The sequence below is a fragment of the Sardina pilchardus genome, chromosome 1 (assembly GCF_963854185.1).
Source record: "Sardina pilchardus chromosome 1, fSarPil1.1, whole genome shotgun sequence".
In the NCBI taxonomy this organism is placed as follows: domain Eukaryota; kingdom Metazoa; phylum Chordata; class Actinopteri; order Clupeiformes; family Clupeidae; genus Sardina; species Sardina pilchardus.
In genome coordinates this window covers 40,332,670-40,350,968 of record NC_084994.1, presented here as the reverse complement: position 1 = coordinate 40,350,968, position 18,299 = coordinate 40,332,670, and the positions used below count along the sequence as shown (strand labels likewise).

General features: G+C 46.8%; 1 protein-coding gene across 1 annotated transcript in view; it reads left to right on the top strand.

Annotated features, from left to right (window-relative positions):
• Positions 1-9,435: 9,435 nt before the first annotated feature.
• LOC134090779 (junction plakoglobin-like) overlaps positions 9,436-18,299 on the top strand; it is a 28,680-nt gene continuing 19,816 nt past the window's right edge. The window contains exon 1 of the mRNA XM_062544280.1: positions 9,436-9,574. The gene's annotated coding sequence lies outside the window, so the exon portion shown is untranslated. The remainder of the gene's footprint in view (positions 9,575-18,299) is intronic.

Below are 18,299 nucleotides of genomic sequence, written 5' to 3'. Positions count from 1 at the left end.
TCCCATGTAGTCCCACATCTCCATTTCAATACATTTGAAACAAACTCCCTATAATTAGCTTTAGATGCAACAGAGCATTATTTCAGTGTAGTGTGTGTGTGTGTGTGTGTGTGTGTGTGTGTGTTAATTCACCTCACTGGTAGTTCATTTCATTGATAGTTCATTTATCAGACAGCACAGTCTTCATCTTTATGTATTCAATTTGTCTGAAGCCTTTCCCCAAAGTGACTTACATTTGTCAATCAACTGCAAGGTCAGATCAGATGCCCTGGAGTGACCCTGGGGTTAACTGGTCATCCTCAAGGTCACGAGGGTAGCAGCTGTGGGATCGAAGTACTACTACTACTACTACATAGTGGGCCTCAGCACGTAGCTTCTGTTTCAACCCTGACCCAACATCAATAATTCGTAAGGCAATCAGCACAGAGGCTGTGATAAGGCAGATACAGACATCATTGCACTCACTTGCACGAGGGCACATCAAAACTGAGTGCGGTGCCTTTGACTACTTTGTATGGCCAACTATACGAGAACTTTGCAGAGTCAGCAAAACAGGAAAAGTAAGCAAAAATAGTGTACGTTCAGATGCAGTTCAAACACTGACACAGCGATTTCGGGGGCGCAGCCTAGGTAGGCCTGACCGGCCCATGTGTGCACAGGAAGTCACAAATGCACTGGACGCCACGCTCAGAGCCATGATGTCATCTATTGTCCTGTGTCTCCACCCATTCCTAGTCAGAGTAGATACTGGCATAGACAGGCCTTCATTGCAGCATCCAGCTGGTTAACTATTAAGCCACAGCATGCCTTTCCTGTACGGGAAGATTTCCTATCAAGACCTGAAGGTGATTACGGCCACCTAAACCTTCACCGTCGCAATCGTTATTGATCACATGTGAGAACTATTGAACTCATCAGACCTTTCCCCAAACAGTGCCTGTTTCAGAGGAAGTCGTTGGATAAGGAGGAACAAGGATAGTGCAGCACATTTATCCCAGGAAATCCCTCAGTAGGTCAATTTTACTAGTGCTACAGCGGTTTGCTCCATTTTCCACACATGTGACCAGCCCTGGCAAAGGCGTATGCAAATACCATAAATCTGTGGTGTTAACGTCCATGCCCATGAGCCAGTGCAGGGCAAAGTTAGAGCAGGAAAGGCCTCAGCGTGACTCTGACTGGTGAGTGGAGTGTTCTGGGTGCAAAATTGAGGGACAGGAGAGGATACAGAGGATACAGAATATGTATTTATGACGGAAGTAGACAGTGAGAGACCAGGATGATAGGTAGAAGATTTAAGTAAGATGTAACATCAGTGTTGTAGCTATATGGTAGTTGGCTGTGTGTGTGTGTGTGTGTGTGTGTGAGAGAGAGAGAGAGAGAGAGAGAGAGAGAGTATGTGTGTGTGTGAGAGTGTGTGTGAGAGAGAGTTAGTGAGAGAGAGTGTGTCTGTCTGTCTGTCTGTCTGTCTGTGTGTGTGCGCGTGTGTGTACTGTAAGTCCAAAACTTTCCTGGAGAACCTCTAAATACTTTCACGAGACAATTTGTGTCCATGACAACGAGATGGGCTGCATCTCAACAGCAGGAAAGTTTATCCCCACAGCAACAGCTTCTGAACTTCCCATAAACTCTGCTGTAAGGGTGGGAGAGTGAGACATAGATGTGATTGTGTGAGTGTGTGTGTGTGTGTGTGTGTGTGTGTGTGTGTGTGTGTGTGTGTGTGCATGTACTGTATGTGTGTATGAGTGTGCATGTGTGCACATGTGAGTGTGAGGACGAGCATGTATTTGTTTGTGTGTGTGTGTGAGAAAGAGAGACAGGGGTGTTTCTAGTACAGCCTCTTGATTCATGGAGCAGACATGCGAGTTCTCAGTAGTGCACTCTGGAGTCAGAAAACACTGCCATCTTCTCAAGCACATGACTGAATAAAGCTGTTTACTGAAATAGGTGACAACGCATGTGACACTGTTGCAAAAGGACACCTCGGTTAAAAGCCCGTTTGGGCTATGGAAGTTACTACAGACCACACATACACAGATATTCAGAGAGAGAGAGGGAGAGAGAGAGAGAGAGAGAGAGAGAAGTGGGGGTGAGAAAGAAAGAAAACTATCTATCGTGCCGCACTACTCTACCAGACAGCAACGACACCAGTGGGCCAGTGGGCAGGAACAAATGAGACCCCAGGCAACCACTGAATGAACAACTTCTGTCTGCAGAACACACACACACACACGCGCGCGCACACACGCGCGCACACACACACACACACACACACACACACAAACTTGCTTGTCCAGACCGAAGACTATCAGAGACATTTGCTTATTTAGCAACTGCTCCCCAAAACGCATGCAAAACACACAGACTAAGCTGACGCAAACACACACACACACACACACACACACACACACACAGACAGACACACTCAGTTTACACTCAAGCTGTCAGTACAAACAGCAAACACACAGACATAAACACAAGGACACATACACACACACACACACTATATAGCACCTCCCAATTGCAAAACACACAGACTAAGCTCACACACTCAAACACACACGCACACACACACACAAGCTTGTCCAGACTGAAAACTATCAGACATTTAGCTATTTAGCAACTCCCCAAAATACATGCAAGACACACAGACTAACCTCTCTCTCTCACACACACACACACACACACACACACACACACAGACACACAGACACAAAAAACAAACAAAAAAATAAACACAAAGCCCCAAACACAACACCATGCCCTCCCTCATCCCTCATCATCATTAATGTTGTAATGATGTCTCGTGGCTACTCTCCCGTGCGCAGCCACAGCAAGTACAGTCCAGCACTGTCCACCGCAGCTCTGAGGCACCGGCAGCTGTGCGGATCACACATACAGTAAAAAGAGAGCAGAGCAGAGCAGAGCGGAGCAGAGCAGAGCAGAGCAGAGCAGAGCAGCCTGCAGGCACTTACTGCGCGGAGGGAGCAGGACTCCTGCACCGGACGGGGGCGGACTGTCCTCTACGAGCCGACAGGAAACCCAGGTCACTTTCTATTCAAGTCCTTCAGCTGATTCCACTTACAGCTGGACACACTTCCACACACCTCTCTCTTCTCTTCTCTCTCTCTCACGCTCTTTCTCTCTCTTCTTCTACCTTTCTTTTTCTGTCCTTCGTTCTCTTTCATTCACTCACCTAATCACTCAGTCAGTCAATCACTCACTCGCTACAGTACGCTCCTTTCTCCCTGTGTGCCTGGTGACGGAGGGGGGAGTGGTGGACGGCGCTGGGTGGGAGGAGTTAGGGGAAGGAGGAGGAGAGAGTGGTGAGAGTGGAGGAGGAGAGAGAAGGACAGAGGGAGAGAGAGGTATGGGGAGAGGGAGAGAGAGAGAGAGAGAGAGGGAGTGGGAGAGGAGGGTATATAGGATCAAAAATAGAGGGTGCAGGAAGGAGAGACAGACCAAGAGAGGGAAGCAGGGAGATACATTGACACATGTGCTGTGATGTTAAGGGAGACTGAGTGAGTAGGTGATAGAGAGAGAGAGAGAGAGAGAGAGAGAGAGAGAGAGAGAGTAGAAGAGAGCCTGTGAGTCAGCAGTCTTGTGTCTCCTGTCCAGTGCTGTTGCTGGGGGGGGGCATAGAGAGAGAGAGAGAGAGAGAGAGAGAGAGAGAGAGAGAGAGAGAGAGAGAGAGAGAGAGAGAGATCTGTGTCCGGGCTGCCTGTCCGCGGTCCCTCTCAGCTTAATCACATCCCGTCACGTTGCGTCATCGCCGTCACTCCTGAGCACTGAGCTGCCCACTCAATCAAGTCACCTCTCAGCTCTCAGTCACACAGCTAATCACACACAGACTAATGAAACAGCCCCTCCATTAGGCTTATCACTGCATGCCTTCAGTCACTCTGGAGGTGTTGATCAAATGTGTCTCGTATCTAATGCATGTTGATTTTACATGCTACTTGTCTCTTTAGCATCTCACGTGTTAGAACAACGCTAAATCCACATAAATCCCAAGGCATTTTTTTGCAGGTTCCCTTGAACAAGATACCACGTGCAATTTACAAATGATTCCGTAATTAGCATAATGCTCTTCCTAGCATGAATTTTCCAGGGTTACAGTAAATACATTAAATGTTAAAAAAAAACTGGCATAAATTATATGTAAATAATAATCTAAACATTAAATAAAACAGCTTGACCGTTCCACACAGATATCATCGTTTAAAACACATGCCAAATCTGGCCTTAGCTTGCCATTAAATAGCAAGGATCTCTCTGTCTATTTGTGTATGCATGTGTGTGTGTGTGTGTGTGTGTGTGTGTGTGTGTGTGTGTGTGTGTGGGCATGCATGCACACAAGTTGTGTGCAGATGAGTGTTTGTGTGCCACTCAGCAGCAAATGTCAGATAAGCTGGCTTTTGATGGCCTTCATTTGGACACTAATAGCGCTGTACTCCACTTAAAATGCTGCCAAGTAGGAGCGAGGCAAAGAGTACAAACTACAAAAGTAATTTCACTGACCGTACTACTTTACCAGCTCACATCACGTGTGCTGGTATAAAGCTATTATCTCAGTGTGTATTAAGGGCAAAGCAATTCCCTTTGAAAGACTCATCTCCAGGAGCAAACAGAACTCTAGTCTCTAGTCTGGACTGTGGATGTTGTGATGCAAACTCTCAACAAGTTTGAGACAAGAAGAGATCAGACGAGTTTATGACCAAAACAAGAGGTGTGTATACATAAACACATACGTTTTGTTTCACAGAGGTCCTAGTAGGTTGTTGTTTTTGTGCGTCTACTGTCTAGAGAAATTCATATGCCCCGATAATTAATTAACGACAGGATATTTAGTGTGTGGCTCCAATTACCTGTCCAACAGGGAAGAGGCACTTAAAAGCATGCTGTATTCTGGCGCTGCTCTATTCTGTGCCTGTGTGCGTTCACATTTATAACTATAGGCCAGTTACATACTCCTCAATGAGGGCGACTGGAAAAACAAATGGGCATGCATTGTGTACTGTAGGCCTGATGAGGAGGGTCGGGAGGGTCGGGAGGGTCGTCATGGTCTCAATGGGTGGTGGCCAAAACCGGATGTCAGGGCCTTCAAAGACATCCCTGTATTGTTGGCCTGTTGTTGCGTTATAAATTAAACAGTGCCATTTTTGCATTGTTCCATGATTGCACTGATGCATATCATAAAGAGGCTACAGGGAATAGTAGTAACAAGGGGGGGGGGGGGGGGGGGGGGAGACATGGCACTGTTGAGAAAGGACAGAACGCCCTCAAGTGTCCAAATATGGAACTACTCTCTTTCAAAAGACATTGTCCCCTCAGCAGCATCAGTATCGCTATCACATACCTTGTGTGTGCTACACTCTAGGTTGTTTTTTTTTTAAAACATTAAACATTTAGACACTCACTGTCTGGGTGCCATCTGTGCCAGAGCAGGACATGTTTTTGTTTTGCTCTATCTCTGTCAGAAAACTGTTTTTCATATTATTCTTGCCAAAAGCAAAATGGTAAGTTGATCTGTGTTCATTACAAACAGATCTGAAGCAGGCGAAGCAGACAAATCAGCAATTTGGATAGTCGTTTAACTACTAGGAAATTAGAAAAGAAAAGGGAACAATACAGCGCTAAAATAATAGCCTATGGATAAGGCGATTTGCCTTACCCATATCCATTATTAGGGCGAGTTAATATTTCGAGATGTTATACAGTGGGATATAGGCTAGCCTACTGTGGTTCAGTAGGCTACTCGCCTGTTTGGGAAAGCTTATCTGAATTCAAAGGATTCAATGCTTCTTTCTGATTTGATAGTACGCACAGCAAAGCAAGGCAAAGATAACTGTTCCAATATAGCCAGCAACAATCTAGGTTATGTGAAACAGTCCACTAGAAGTAATTGACCCGAGGCACCGGTAAGAAAGCCAAGGCAAGTCAAGACTTCCGTCCGATGCCACAATTCGACCTTATTTGGGAGTAGGGTCTACGGGAGAGCCACACAGTCTGGTGATCAGTGATCTACACCGTTATCTTTTCAACTGACAAAACATTAACAGAAAAGTGCCATATATGCTATTATCCTGTCAAGCACAACAAACGTAAACTTTAAATCCATCTTAAAGTCAAACGATCGGTGTTCTTTTTGGATTGAAAAATCCCGGACAATGTCCCACCCTCTCCTCTCCGGCACAATAATGTAAAAAAAAACCCGTACTTACTTCAAATATTGCGTTGTTCACGTCAGTGTTGTATTAGACGTTTTCATGTTTTTGAGTAAAGAACGCTTTTCTTCACAACCCCCACTATGTTTGTCATAAAATAGTCCTTCACGCTGTTTTGGAAGAACTTTCTTTCAGACCGCAAGCTGTCAGGGAAGGGGGTGGGTGTCCGTTCATTTGGCCAGTGAAGCGGTGTCTTATGGATCTCGTAGTTTCATAGGGGTATTGTTAATGTGCGTAGTACTACAGACTCTGCAGTGTTTTTACAAGCTTGCTTTCAACTCAGCAATTGACAAAAGTCAGACCACACCGACTAATTGCTCAGATTAAATGTTTCAGAAGTATTTATTAGCAGAGGAATGTTCCTGGACAACCAGTTAAAATTGCCATTGATTATCAATTAAATATGCGTTTTGTCATTAAAACTATCCAGACAATATCAAAATGTTTAACAAACACAAATGATGCCATGACAGTTTTCAAGATAGATAGGCAACTCCAGAAATGCATAGAGTGAAATTGCATACCTAAAACTCTGACCATACCACCTCCTATAGCCTATATATCACATGGCAAGTATTTTAGTCAAAGAATTCAAAGCCTTCTCTCTGAATAGTTAGTAATCCTTTCAATCACGCTGTCTATATGTCCCTGGTCTTTTTCAGGATAGGGATAGCACTTGACATGGAAGGAATGTTAAATATGCACTGTGTAAAAATGCCAATAAATTGAACGACCTACTCACAATATCCTGTCATGTTTGCATCATGTTTCATTCAGAGATTCATACAGTAATGTCTCATATCCCAACACATCTCTACAACAAATTGATGTTTGTTTACCATGTGTGTGTGTGTGTGAGTGTGAGTGTGTGTGTGTGTGTGTGTGTGTGTGTGTGTGTGTGTGTGTGTGTGTGTGTGTGTGTGTGTGTGTGTGTGTGTACAGTAGGCTATATGTAAATGCCTGACATCTGTACAATCTGCGTTCTAATAAGGTGACATGACTCATGGCCCATGCTGTGATACTACTCCCTTTCTCTCTCTCTCTCTCTCTCTCTCTCTCTCTCTCTCTCTCTCTCTCTCTCTCTCTCTCTCTCTCTCTCTCTCTCTCTCTCTCTCTCTCTGTCTCTCTCTCTCCATGAGAGGCCCTAAGAGGGTGACGTTTTCCTCACTGCGGTCCTTGTCACTGGCGTGCCAGATAAAAAGGTCCTGCTCAGTCTATATGTAGAGTGTCAGCCTGCTGAGGATGCTGAAATGGGCTTGGCTGCAGTAAACGCTTGGCTATTTTAGCGCCTATACAGCTGGTCTCTCTCGCTCTCTCTCTCTCTCTCTCTCTCTCTCTCTCTCTCTCTCTCTCTACACCCCACCACTCAAACACACACACACACACACACACACACACACACACAAACACACACACACACACACACACACACACACACACGCTGCACAGCTCCTGCCTGTCTGTTGCTCTCTGACCCCCGTGCCTGCCTGCTGCGGTCGGGCACACAAAGGCCAGTCAGGCACAGATGACTACAGTCTGGGCTTGTTTGTCCCTCTTCGCTGCGTTCAAGTGTAGCAGCAGGATGCCCTTGAAAAAGATATGTCAGGGAGGGCAATTCAGAGAGACACGTCATATAGAGGTATTTGGGACAATAAGTAACCTACTTCATGAAATGTCTTTCTGTTCATGCCTGCAGTATGACCAGCAGGCACTTTTAACTGAGGCTTAGCTCGTACTATGCAGTATAATTCCTTTTTTTTTTTTTTTTTACAATCTCCACTTTGATAAATTCTTACCCACTTTTGGTTACATTTGAATTTGAATAGTATTTGCATAAATCTAATATGCCTGCTGTTCAGATAGGATTACTGTTTACATAATAACACAATATCCAGACCCCATGTTGGTAATATACATGCCCAAATAGCCAATATTTCCCCCAGCATATCAGTTGGCAATATCCAGAACTAGTGAACCACTCCATCACACACACAGCATACCATGCAAACAAAAGCACCAAACAAGTGGCTATAGGTTGGATATGGTCTGTTCACCGACTGGAGGTTTCATTAAATAATTAAGTATGTAATCTTATCCTGCTCATGAATAATGCATTTGTACACACAGTTTGTGTTTACTGAATGTTTGCCTCTATTAGATTCTGCTGACAGTGAAACATTTGTAAAGTGCAGGTTAAAAAAACAAAAATCGATATACAAAATACGGCATACATGCTGTGTAATCGGCTTTGTGTAATCGGTAATTTGTGTTCAGAGCAAAAAGTGAACACCTGACTCTTGGGATGAGTCATCTTTGTCTGCCAGGTGTTGTGAGTCTGTTGTGAGTCATTGACCACAGAGTTGCAGTTACACAGGGTTGCTATTGGCGACAAACTATAGGCTACCCTGGTCACTGCTGAGAGCACTCAGAACTTCTGTGGCAGGGAGGGACTGTATCGTCCCCCCTTGATAAAGACCTGGTGTAGGACTGACCTATTTCAATAAGTCATACAATATGCAGGAGACTGGCTTAACACCACTTGCTTTCGATTCTCACATCCAAAAGGGCTATTTAGAAGTTTCTCTCTCTCTCTCTCTCTCTCTCTCTCTCTCTCCCCCAAGACCAATTGTATAGAGATATCATTATGAAACATTGTAGCAGTTCACACAGAATTTATAGATGTTCAAAACTAATGTAACCACTTTTTCCACTTGCTCTCTCAGAGAGAGATATAGAGAGAGAAGAATTAAGTCTGATGTTAACAGCTTTAAAAAAGAGAATAAATAGAAAACGTGGTATAATTTTTTTTAAACTCTCATACTGTGTGAACTACAATCCATCATATCTCTCATTGGTCGTGAGAGGAGTGGTTGCATGACGCATCTAGGTGTGGTTGACTGGGCGAATATGCCCTACAGGTAGGCTATACCATATATGGACCGTATAGTTTATTTCTTAAACATAGTAGATTTAAGAAATGATAAGTCAGTTCAGGCTATATTATTGACTGACGTAGCTTTCACAAGAATAATTAAAAACCTTTTTTTGTCTTAAATCGTTATCAGTCGTCATGTCGCGCATTATTTTTTCAGACCTGACGCCAGTGCTCCTGCCGTGCGCCAGTGGCGTTCCCAACACTGAGCTGCGGGTTAGTGCGAAGCAGGGTGTGGTAGAGAACCCTCATGGTAACGGGGGCGGAGCTTAAAGCGAGGCATTACTGTCACACTAGCATTGTTCAGCGATACTAGAGTTGAAGGGAAAGTGGACGGTCGACAGAAAATTCGCAGAACATTCTCTACCAGGACCACTGTCTCTTTGGAGTGTTTCCCGGCCACCGTTTCTATCAAAAGGTAACTAACGCAACGTTCAAACGCGGCTTGCTCCGCAGTTAAACGCATTTCCACGTACTTTAAATGACGGATGGTCTAGGCTACTACTTTATGCTATTTTGCTATCTTGAGTGTTAAAAATCAAGCGGAGTTGGAAACGCGTTAAGTAAACTAGGCTAGGCTTCTCGTCGTTATTTAATATTCTGTCGTGGTACATTTGGAGAGCTGCATGGTCTACATTGTAACTCCTGTGAACGAGCAGACTCAGTTGATTATTGGATGTAGTGTGTTTTGTCGTGCCATTTTTTTGGGTCGGTTGGTGTCGTTTTACCTGTGGGGTGTAATTTGCTCACTTCCGTGTATCGGTCGAGCTTGAGCGATATACAAAAGTGCAGACGAAACTAGATCCAGCCCCACAAGCGGTAGACTACACACTAAACTTGGTCGGGTTATGTTGGATCGTATTCGATTTTAAAAGGAATTTCTGGTGGTGAAAGTTGTGGTTGTCAAATTTACAAATGAAAAGCATCGACTGCGTGGGCAATTTCTCCGGTGTCGCAATAGGCCTATGGCGTTTGTGTCTATCTAAAATCTATTTAAAATTGATTTAGGAAGTAATGAAATAGGCCTACAGAAAATAACATGTTACTATTTTCTTTAGTTAACTGTGCGTGATTACGCATTCTATGCTACTGTTTTGTGAGGGACATCTGCTTGTGATACATGATTGGATACAAAGACAAAAAACAGTGGCCACAAATCGAGAGTTCCTTGAAATCAGTGTTGATAATAAGTAAAGAGAACATTCGTGTAAATGGCAGGCTATAGCCTACTGTTTGACACTATTGAAGCCTAGATATTCCATGGAGCATAAATATCAAGAATGGATAAGATGATAAGAAATGAGGCAAGTTCTCTTCAGCTATCTGTATTATTCCACATAACCACCTCAGCCTTGGCCTACCCTACACGTTTTATCACATCTCAAAAAGGCTCTGATGTTACCATGCACACTTGTCCACATTCTTCAGTTGGGATCACTCTGTTGTTGATGTCATTTGGAGTGCTGTTGATGTCATTTGAATTGCTGTTGCTGATAAATGTAGCACACATACTAGTCTCACGTCTGAGAGCTCATCGCTATATTTTCCCCAGTGCCACGGTGTTATCAGATCTATTGGACATGTGGTATTTCATAAGAATGAAAGATCAGGAGGTCACACACTATTGGTAATGCTTACCATCACTCTTGGCGGACAAGCTGGGATTACGCCAAGTGTTTAAGTGGACCATTAGGATGTACTTTACATCCCTAATGTGGTCTGCATTTTCCTGTACATCCACAGCCCCTAATGTATCTTGCGTTTTTCCGGTAACTTCCATCATCTGTGAAGATGGATAAACTGGACATGGTAACACACACACACACACACACACACACACACACACACACACAGCAAAACTGACCTCACTGTGGTCAGTTGTGTGAACGTGCCATCAGGGTTACCAAGTAAACTGGCCTTTGGCGATTTGGACCTCTGTTTAATGACGGGGTCTTAATGTAGTATTAAGGAGGCTAAGCTGTGCCCTGAAAGTTTGGCTTATTTTAGTCCCAACCATGCAAACAGAGATTGGAGGTCTCTCTTGGTGAGCGCTTGATGAGCAAAGACCGCAGAGAGTAATCAGAGGGAGGAACATTTCTGCCTTAATTGGTTTCTTTTGGTTATGACGTGTCACCAAATGGGAATCCTATCCTCCATCCTCATCATCATCATCATTTCCTGGAACGTTCCAGTGCTGTGGTGTTTGTCAACAAAGTCAAAAGCTGTTTACTCGCACGATTATTAAATTATTTCCAACCATTTGGCTTTGGTCTTACGACAACCCACCAAACTATTTTAAGCGATTGCCAGTAAACACTACAGAACATGCTGGCGTTGGCTCACAAGAGCTGCTGCCTGACCGTGACGCTGTGCCCAGTTTTTGATGCTCTGCCCAGATAGCCCCCCATTTGAATTCCGTCGGCATCTGCGGGCGGCTAACGGGGCAAGGGCTCAGAACAGCCTCTGGGGCACTGCTCCGCACCACTCCGCAGTGCAGGGCAGGCTGGCAGGGGACCTGGCAGCGTTGTGGCCCGAAGGTGGGGGGGGGGGGGGTCGCTTGAGGCACCCGGGGTCACCCAGGCACTAATCCCCCTCCAGGCCTAAATCCCTGAAACTGTCCTACATTAGGGGCCAGAGGCAGGGTGGCAGGATCCTTCGGTTTATAAATATACTTTCACACGAGGGGGGTGGGACAGGCGATTAATTCACCAACGGGGCAAATCTGAGTTTGCTGCCTGCTGTCTCGTTCTTTCTATGTCCCTCTCTCTCTCCCTCTCTCTGTCTCTCCATTTTTTGCTTTGCTTTCTCTCGCTCTGTTTTTCACTTTACCCTTTCCCCAGTTTTTGTTTTGTCTTCTCCATCTCTCTCTCTGCTAGTGTGTCTCTCTCTTTCTCTTTCTCTCTCTCGTTCTCTCTCTCGTTCTCTTTTCTTCTGTCTCACACTTGTAATGGTGTGGTCATGGCTGTTCTTCACTGTCTTTTGTTATCCCTCATGCCCTCTGTGGTGCTTTTACACAACCCCAACCCCACCCCACTCCACCCCTCTATACTCCAGGCTCCTGCAGTCCTGTAAGTAGCAGGTGCAGTGTTACACAGAGAGAAGGATCGCAATCAGCCAGCTCTCAGAGTGACCACATCTCAGACTGACCGGTCTTTAAGTGTTAATGGGCGTTCCTTGGCCTGTCAGCCTCCCCATTAACATGGGGTGGGCATTCGTTTTAGTGCCCACGACGTTGCTGCTGCTGCTGCTGCCGCTTTTGCCGCAGACGGCGACTCAGACGGCTCAAAAGTGCTGAGACTGAGTGGGCATGATGCCTACGTAATCTGGACGGGAGGTTAAATCCCCCCTGCGCTCTTAAGCGCAGGCACCTTCACAGACAATGATACCAATCCAAAGCAGATTAACCCTCCATCAGCCCAACAGAGTGCGACTGGTTCAGTGTTATTTAACCGTCGATGGATCAGCACTCACCAGTGATCTCTTTAATGCCACACACGATCAGAGAGGGGGAGGGGAGAGGAGGGGGGAGGGAGGAGGGGTAGGTGTGGTGCTTTTTTTTATTATCTCACTGTGATGTGTTTTGTCAGTGAATCACATCGCTGGCCTTGTGTGGTTTATTGAACCGCACAATACCCTGATGTTGGGTGAACTTCTTCCTTCTTACTGGACACCCCTTTTCAGAGCAGCTCCATAAATCAAACGAATAGTCCGGATTATGAGCTGTACCCAGATCAGCATCCACCACCAACCGCTCTCCTTCAAAATGCGGTGAGACACGGAGTTACGTAAGCACCCGAGTCCACCACTGCCATTTTGGTGCCTTGAGGGGTCCCAGGGGCTTGGGTCTGTCATAGACAAATAAATATTTGATCACCTGCAAGCCCGCCGTGCTTTGCGACAGCGTGTCAAAGTGTTTAATGTAATTCTCATTTTGTACTCATTCTGGCCTACATTCACGTCTCTGTGTGTGTGTGTGGTTTTTTTTTTTTTTTTTAACCTCCCTCAGATTCAGAATGTTTCCAGTGCAGGGTGACATGCATTGACTTGTAGACTCGGGAAAACGGTACATTCCTAAAGGGAGCTTGCCGAGGTGTTTTCAATGTTCTCAGACGTTGACACACTTTTTGCTGTCTGTTGCCTTGTGATGTGGTGTCACTGTAGCTGTTGGACCAGCGTATGAGGTCCTTCCTATTCCAGAGAACGCTGCTGTATCTCTGATGAGCCAGCTGATGAGCAATGAGGTTTGGACTGTTAGACTCTGTATCAGCATAATAACACTGCCACACCTCAACACAGCCCCCACACAGAGTTCAGCAGGGAGAAAGGGAGTGACTCAGTTAGTCAGAGAGAGAGAAAGAGAGAGAGAGAGAGAAAGAGGTGATAGGCCTGTGGGAGTGGTGGCATGAGTGCTGATCACAGAGCATTCTTTACACTGTAGCCACAGACTAGCGAAGGTCTAAACAATGTGCTGGTGGATTCGCACGCTCCCGACAGTCTCACCCTCACGCTCCGAGACAGCCTGATGTGTCGACTACGCCATGTGTGGAACTGGGAAGGGAAAGGTGGGATCTTTGTGTGGGCCCCATTGGGGGCGAAAAAAGGATAAAAGAAGCCCAGGCTGAAACAGACAGCTCTCAGCCAAGATGCTTCATCATTCACCCTACTGTTCGGACTGTCCCAGATTATTTTGCCCTGGAAAAAAAAGGAAGGCTGGACACCAGTTGAGCATTCAGCTGCTCTGGCACGACGGAAGCGAGGGAGTGCTTCTTTTGAGAAAGCACTCTGCTTGTCTTGCCAACCTTGTAAGCTGCCATCTTGTCGTCTTGTAAGCCTCTCATTAAAGTTTTGTACCCTTAGGATTTATGACCGACACTGCAGCTTGAGATTGATTTGTAACGCCCCCCCCCCCCCCCTCCCCTCCGCCCTCCACCCTTTCCTCAGGCTACTCAGTTCTCCTTGATTAATTATTAGCCGACTGAACGTGACTCTGACGAGCCGGACGTTGCCGAACGTCCCCACAGATTTGCCACCGCGGTCCCGCAGATGCTCCCTCGGCAGCGGCCGTGGCCGCGGCTCCTCCTCTGAAATATTCACCATCTGTCACGGAGGCTCGCATCAGAGCGGCAAACTCATGCGTGCCTACGAGGACGAGGGGGCCCCGGCCCCCCCGCGAGGAGCGACACGACGGCGCTCGTAAAAAGCTAAGAGCCCGACGTGCGTGTTTACCATCTCGCTGCCAGGACGGTGAAACTGGGACATCCCACGTGTGTGACCAGACCCTGGTGGCAGAGGTGGGGCGTACAAAAACCACTGGCACTGCCAACCAAGTCAGTGCATGGGCCAGACTTTGAGTAAAACTAGAGAGGTAGAGAAGGATGGGCTACTTTACATTAGCTAGCCAAGGTTGGTCCTCTGATATCGTTAGGGAAGACTGACTGGGAAGCCTTGAAGATAAATCCTCAAGTTCCTGATCGAAAGGTCAAAACATTGTGCGACAAAATAACATCCCCAAAAAAAGGGAAAGTTTCAAGAAGTGTGCAGACTTTATTGACCGTTGTTTGTCCTGCACCTGGGATGTGCACAATGACCTCCTAAGCCTGGAGATCACCCAAACCCAAATAAAAAAAAAAACTCTCATCCTCTCCTAGCCAGGCAGCAGTGAGTGGACCTTACGTAAGCTCCCGTTTTGATTCACTCTGCCTTGTCAAAACCTCGCGTGTGGAGACATCTACACACGCCTCCCATAACACAAGCACACAGACGCATCCCCCCGCACACATCGACACAGGTGTCCAGGAATGGAATTCCAAGAGCCGGCACGCAACCTCACAGCTCACACACACGGACACACACACGCACACGCACACATGGACATGATCTGGGGTTTGCATCGCTCGACGGGGCCAAGTGTAAGGAAGCTTGCACGCACACCACCAGCTGGGTGCTACCATGTGTACACAAGCGCTTCAAAGGTCCTCAGTGTAGTAGCTGTGGTGATGGTAGTGGTCCGAGAGAAGGGGGGCCTGGGGGGGGGGGGGGGGTCCTTTACCCGACCACCAAGCCTAAGTGTTGGGGATCAGGTTTCCCCCTCACTGTCCGTGACACTTGGCTCCCAAACTACCCCCCCCCCCCCCCCCCTTCCCCGTTCCTGTTTTCGACCTTTGATGTTTGCATCCTCGATGTCCTCCTCCCACCCTGAAGAGTTTTCGCCGACGTCGAACGGCGAGATAGCGCTTGGAGAGGAATGTGTCTGCATGGCATGCGCTGATTTCTCCGATACGAGAACGATTCCATGTGTTTCGTGCAGCGCCAGATGTCTGCCGTCCAAGGCTAAACGGTGCTGCTTGAACTTTGCGGCTTTTGTAAAAGAGGCTACGCTCCGCACAACATGGTTAATCGAATTTTGAAGTTGTTCTCTGGTCCTATTGTTTTGTCTTATTTTCTCTGGTCCTATTGTTTTGTCTTATGTCCCCTCTCCTTCATGCGGAAGAGCTATTGTTCTCTCGGTTCCAGAAAAGACCCATATTATTAAGGTCTTCACTCATAACCTCAGTCACTGGAAAAGGCCCCGAGGAGCTTGACGGTTGGCGTTAGTGTTTGTCCGGCTTGTTTGGGTGCTTTTAGCAGTGTCTGTCCATACTAATGGCCCTGCTCAGTCCAGATGGGACCATCTTGTACGACCTGAGGGAGAGATGTCTTTTTTTTCCCTTCTCCTCCTTGCTAGCTCCTCTTGCAGCACCTCTGCCTCTGATTCATCTTTTGTTTGTCTACCTATTCTTATCTGTTTATCTCTCTCCCTCTCTCTCTCTCTCTCTCTCTCTCCCTCTCTCTCTCTCTCTCTCTACTTTTTCTCCCTGTTTCCCTCTGTCATTGTGTGTAACAAGGGAGACATTCATCTCATGGGTTTGACGAAACCCATAGTTCTTGTGCAGGTGCTTTTCAGGACGAGGCGCCTGCGGTCATTTTCCGACCTGATAATTACGTAGCAATTCCTCAGTATGAGGCATTCGCGTCCATGACCTCATATAATAACTGGGCACTGGTGTAATTGTGCATCACAAAATGTATGAATATTTCACACCTAAGGGTGATTTCTTGCGCTCTCTCTCTCTCTGTCTCTGTCTCTCTCTCTCCTCTCTCTCTCTCTCTCTCTCTCTGTCTCACCCTCTTCATTTCCATTTCATGTTTGACTCTCAAAGGGTTTTTGGTTTGTTTTTTTGTACCCTCCTTTTCTCCACCCCATCCCTCCATAGCTATCCCTCTCTTTTTCTCTCTCTCTCACTCATTTCTCTCATTTCTTTCTCTTTTCTTCCCTCTCTCCCTTCCATTCTTTGTCTCTATCTCTCTCTTCCTCCTCTCTCTCTCTCTCTCTCTCTCTCTCTCTCCATCTCCATCTCCTCTCTTCTTCACACCAATCCCCCTCTCTCCCCACTCCCCCCTCCTCTGCTGTGCCCGGGGCAGCGGGCAGCCTTGACCACCTGCTGGCTGTGGGCAGTGGAGGAGGAGGAAGTGGAGGGCGTCTGGGGAGCCACTCTGGGACCACAGGCTCTCAGCAGCTGGGGCTCAGCTGGACACTCATGCCCTCCTAAAGCCAGTAACCACATTAGGCCGCCGCCGCTGGTCTCTCGCTCTGTGTGTGTGTGTGTGTGTGTGTGTGTGTGTGTGTGTGTGTGTGTGTGTGTGTGTGTAGACTGACACTCATGCACACAGATTGTGTGTGTATGTCTGTTTATATGCTGCTCAGACACTGAAAAGCTCTTCGATGTCTTGCTGTGTGAATGCTCGTTCCCTGCCCTAAGTCCCTCTCTTATTTTTATTTATTTATTTGTTTGTTTATTTACTGACTTATTTATGCTTGCTGTTGTGGAGTATATCAGGGATTATCTGCGACTTTATTTTGCAACTGGTTTTGGTACCAGTGGGCACTCTGGAGTATTTTGATAGTAGTGTTCAACTTAAATCACACAATGGGCCTCTCTGTTGGTGGAGGTGGCGGTCGTTTTACCACATCAGTGACATGTGTGAACTGAGGAAGTGCTCTTCATGTCTCTATGAATCTACATGTGTCAGAGCCGTTAGTCTAGAGTTTAAAAAATGACATTTGTAGCATGTAGGCAGATAAGAACAGATGTCCCCGCCCAGCGCCACACACACACACACACACACACACACACATACCTGTGGCACACCCACAATGAGTCCTTGGGACATCATGCAGACACACCCTGTCTGAGAGGGAGAGAGGGGGAGAGTGAGGGAGTGAGAGAGAGAGAGAGGGTTTCAGGCTCACTGTACAGACGCTTTTGTTTGCTCTCTGCGTCTCTCACAAAGGTTAATGATCAACCTCTCATCTTTGCACTGTAGTGCTACGCAGGAGAGAGCCATTGCCGTTCGAATGTGGTGACGGAGAAAGGAGAAGCAGGCGGTATATGGAGGAAGAAAATAAATCAGTTTCCACTTTGTTATTTCCTCTATTGCTGCGGTTTGACCTTAAGTAGAAGGGTTTTTAAAGTGCAGCGCCATCATCTCTTTACAGTGACGGTAAGAGAGCACAAGCAGTGCTGAAGTGAACTGGGAACTCCAGAGAAATGGAGAGGGTGAGCAAGAGAACAAGTCAGAGGGCAGGAGGAGAAAGAAAGAGAGAGAGAGAGAGAGAAGAAGAAGGAGAAGGAGAAGGAGGAGTCAGAGATTAAGGAGCGAGAGAGAGGGGTAGCAAGAGAGGGAGAGAGAGAGGTTGAGGTCTTGAGAGAGAGAGAGGAGAGAATGTGCTAGACGAGTGTGGAATGTCACAGCAGGCTTATGGAGCAGTGCCTGACCAGTGTGGACTACCCCCCCTCTTTCTCTCTTTTTCTCCCCCTCTTCTCTCTCTTCCCTCTCACCCCATCTCCCTCCCCCTCTCTTCTTTCTCCCAACTGCTTGCCTCTCCTCCTCACCAACACTGCGTGTGTGTGCGCTTTTGGGTCTCTTTGCCGGCTCCACCACAGGTTCCCCCCACTGACATTCCTCCTCCATTGTGCGGGCTTCCTGCAGGCCATTTACTTCCAAAAAACCAGGCCAGAAGGGGGGGGGGGGGGGGGGGGGGGGAAGTGTCGCAAACCCAGTTCTCCACCAAAAAGCAGCCTTATTAGGGGGCCAAGCTCCTG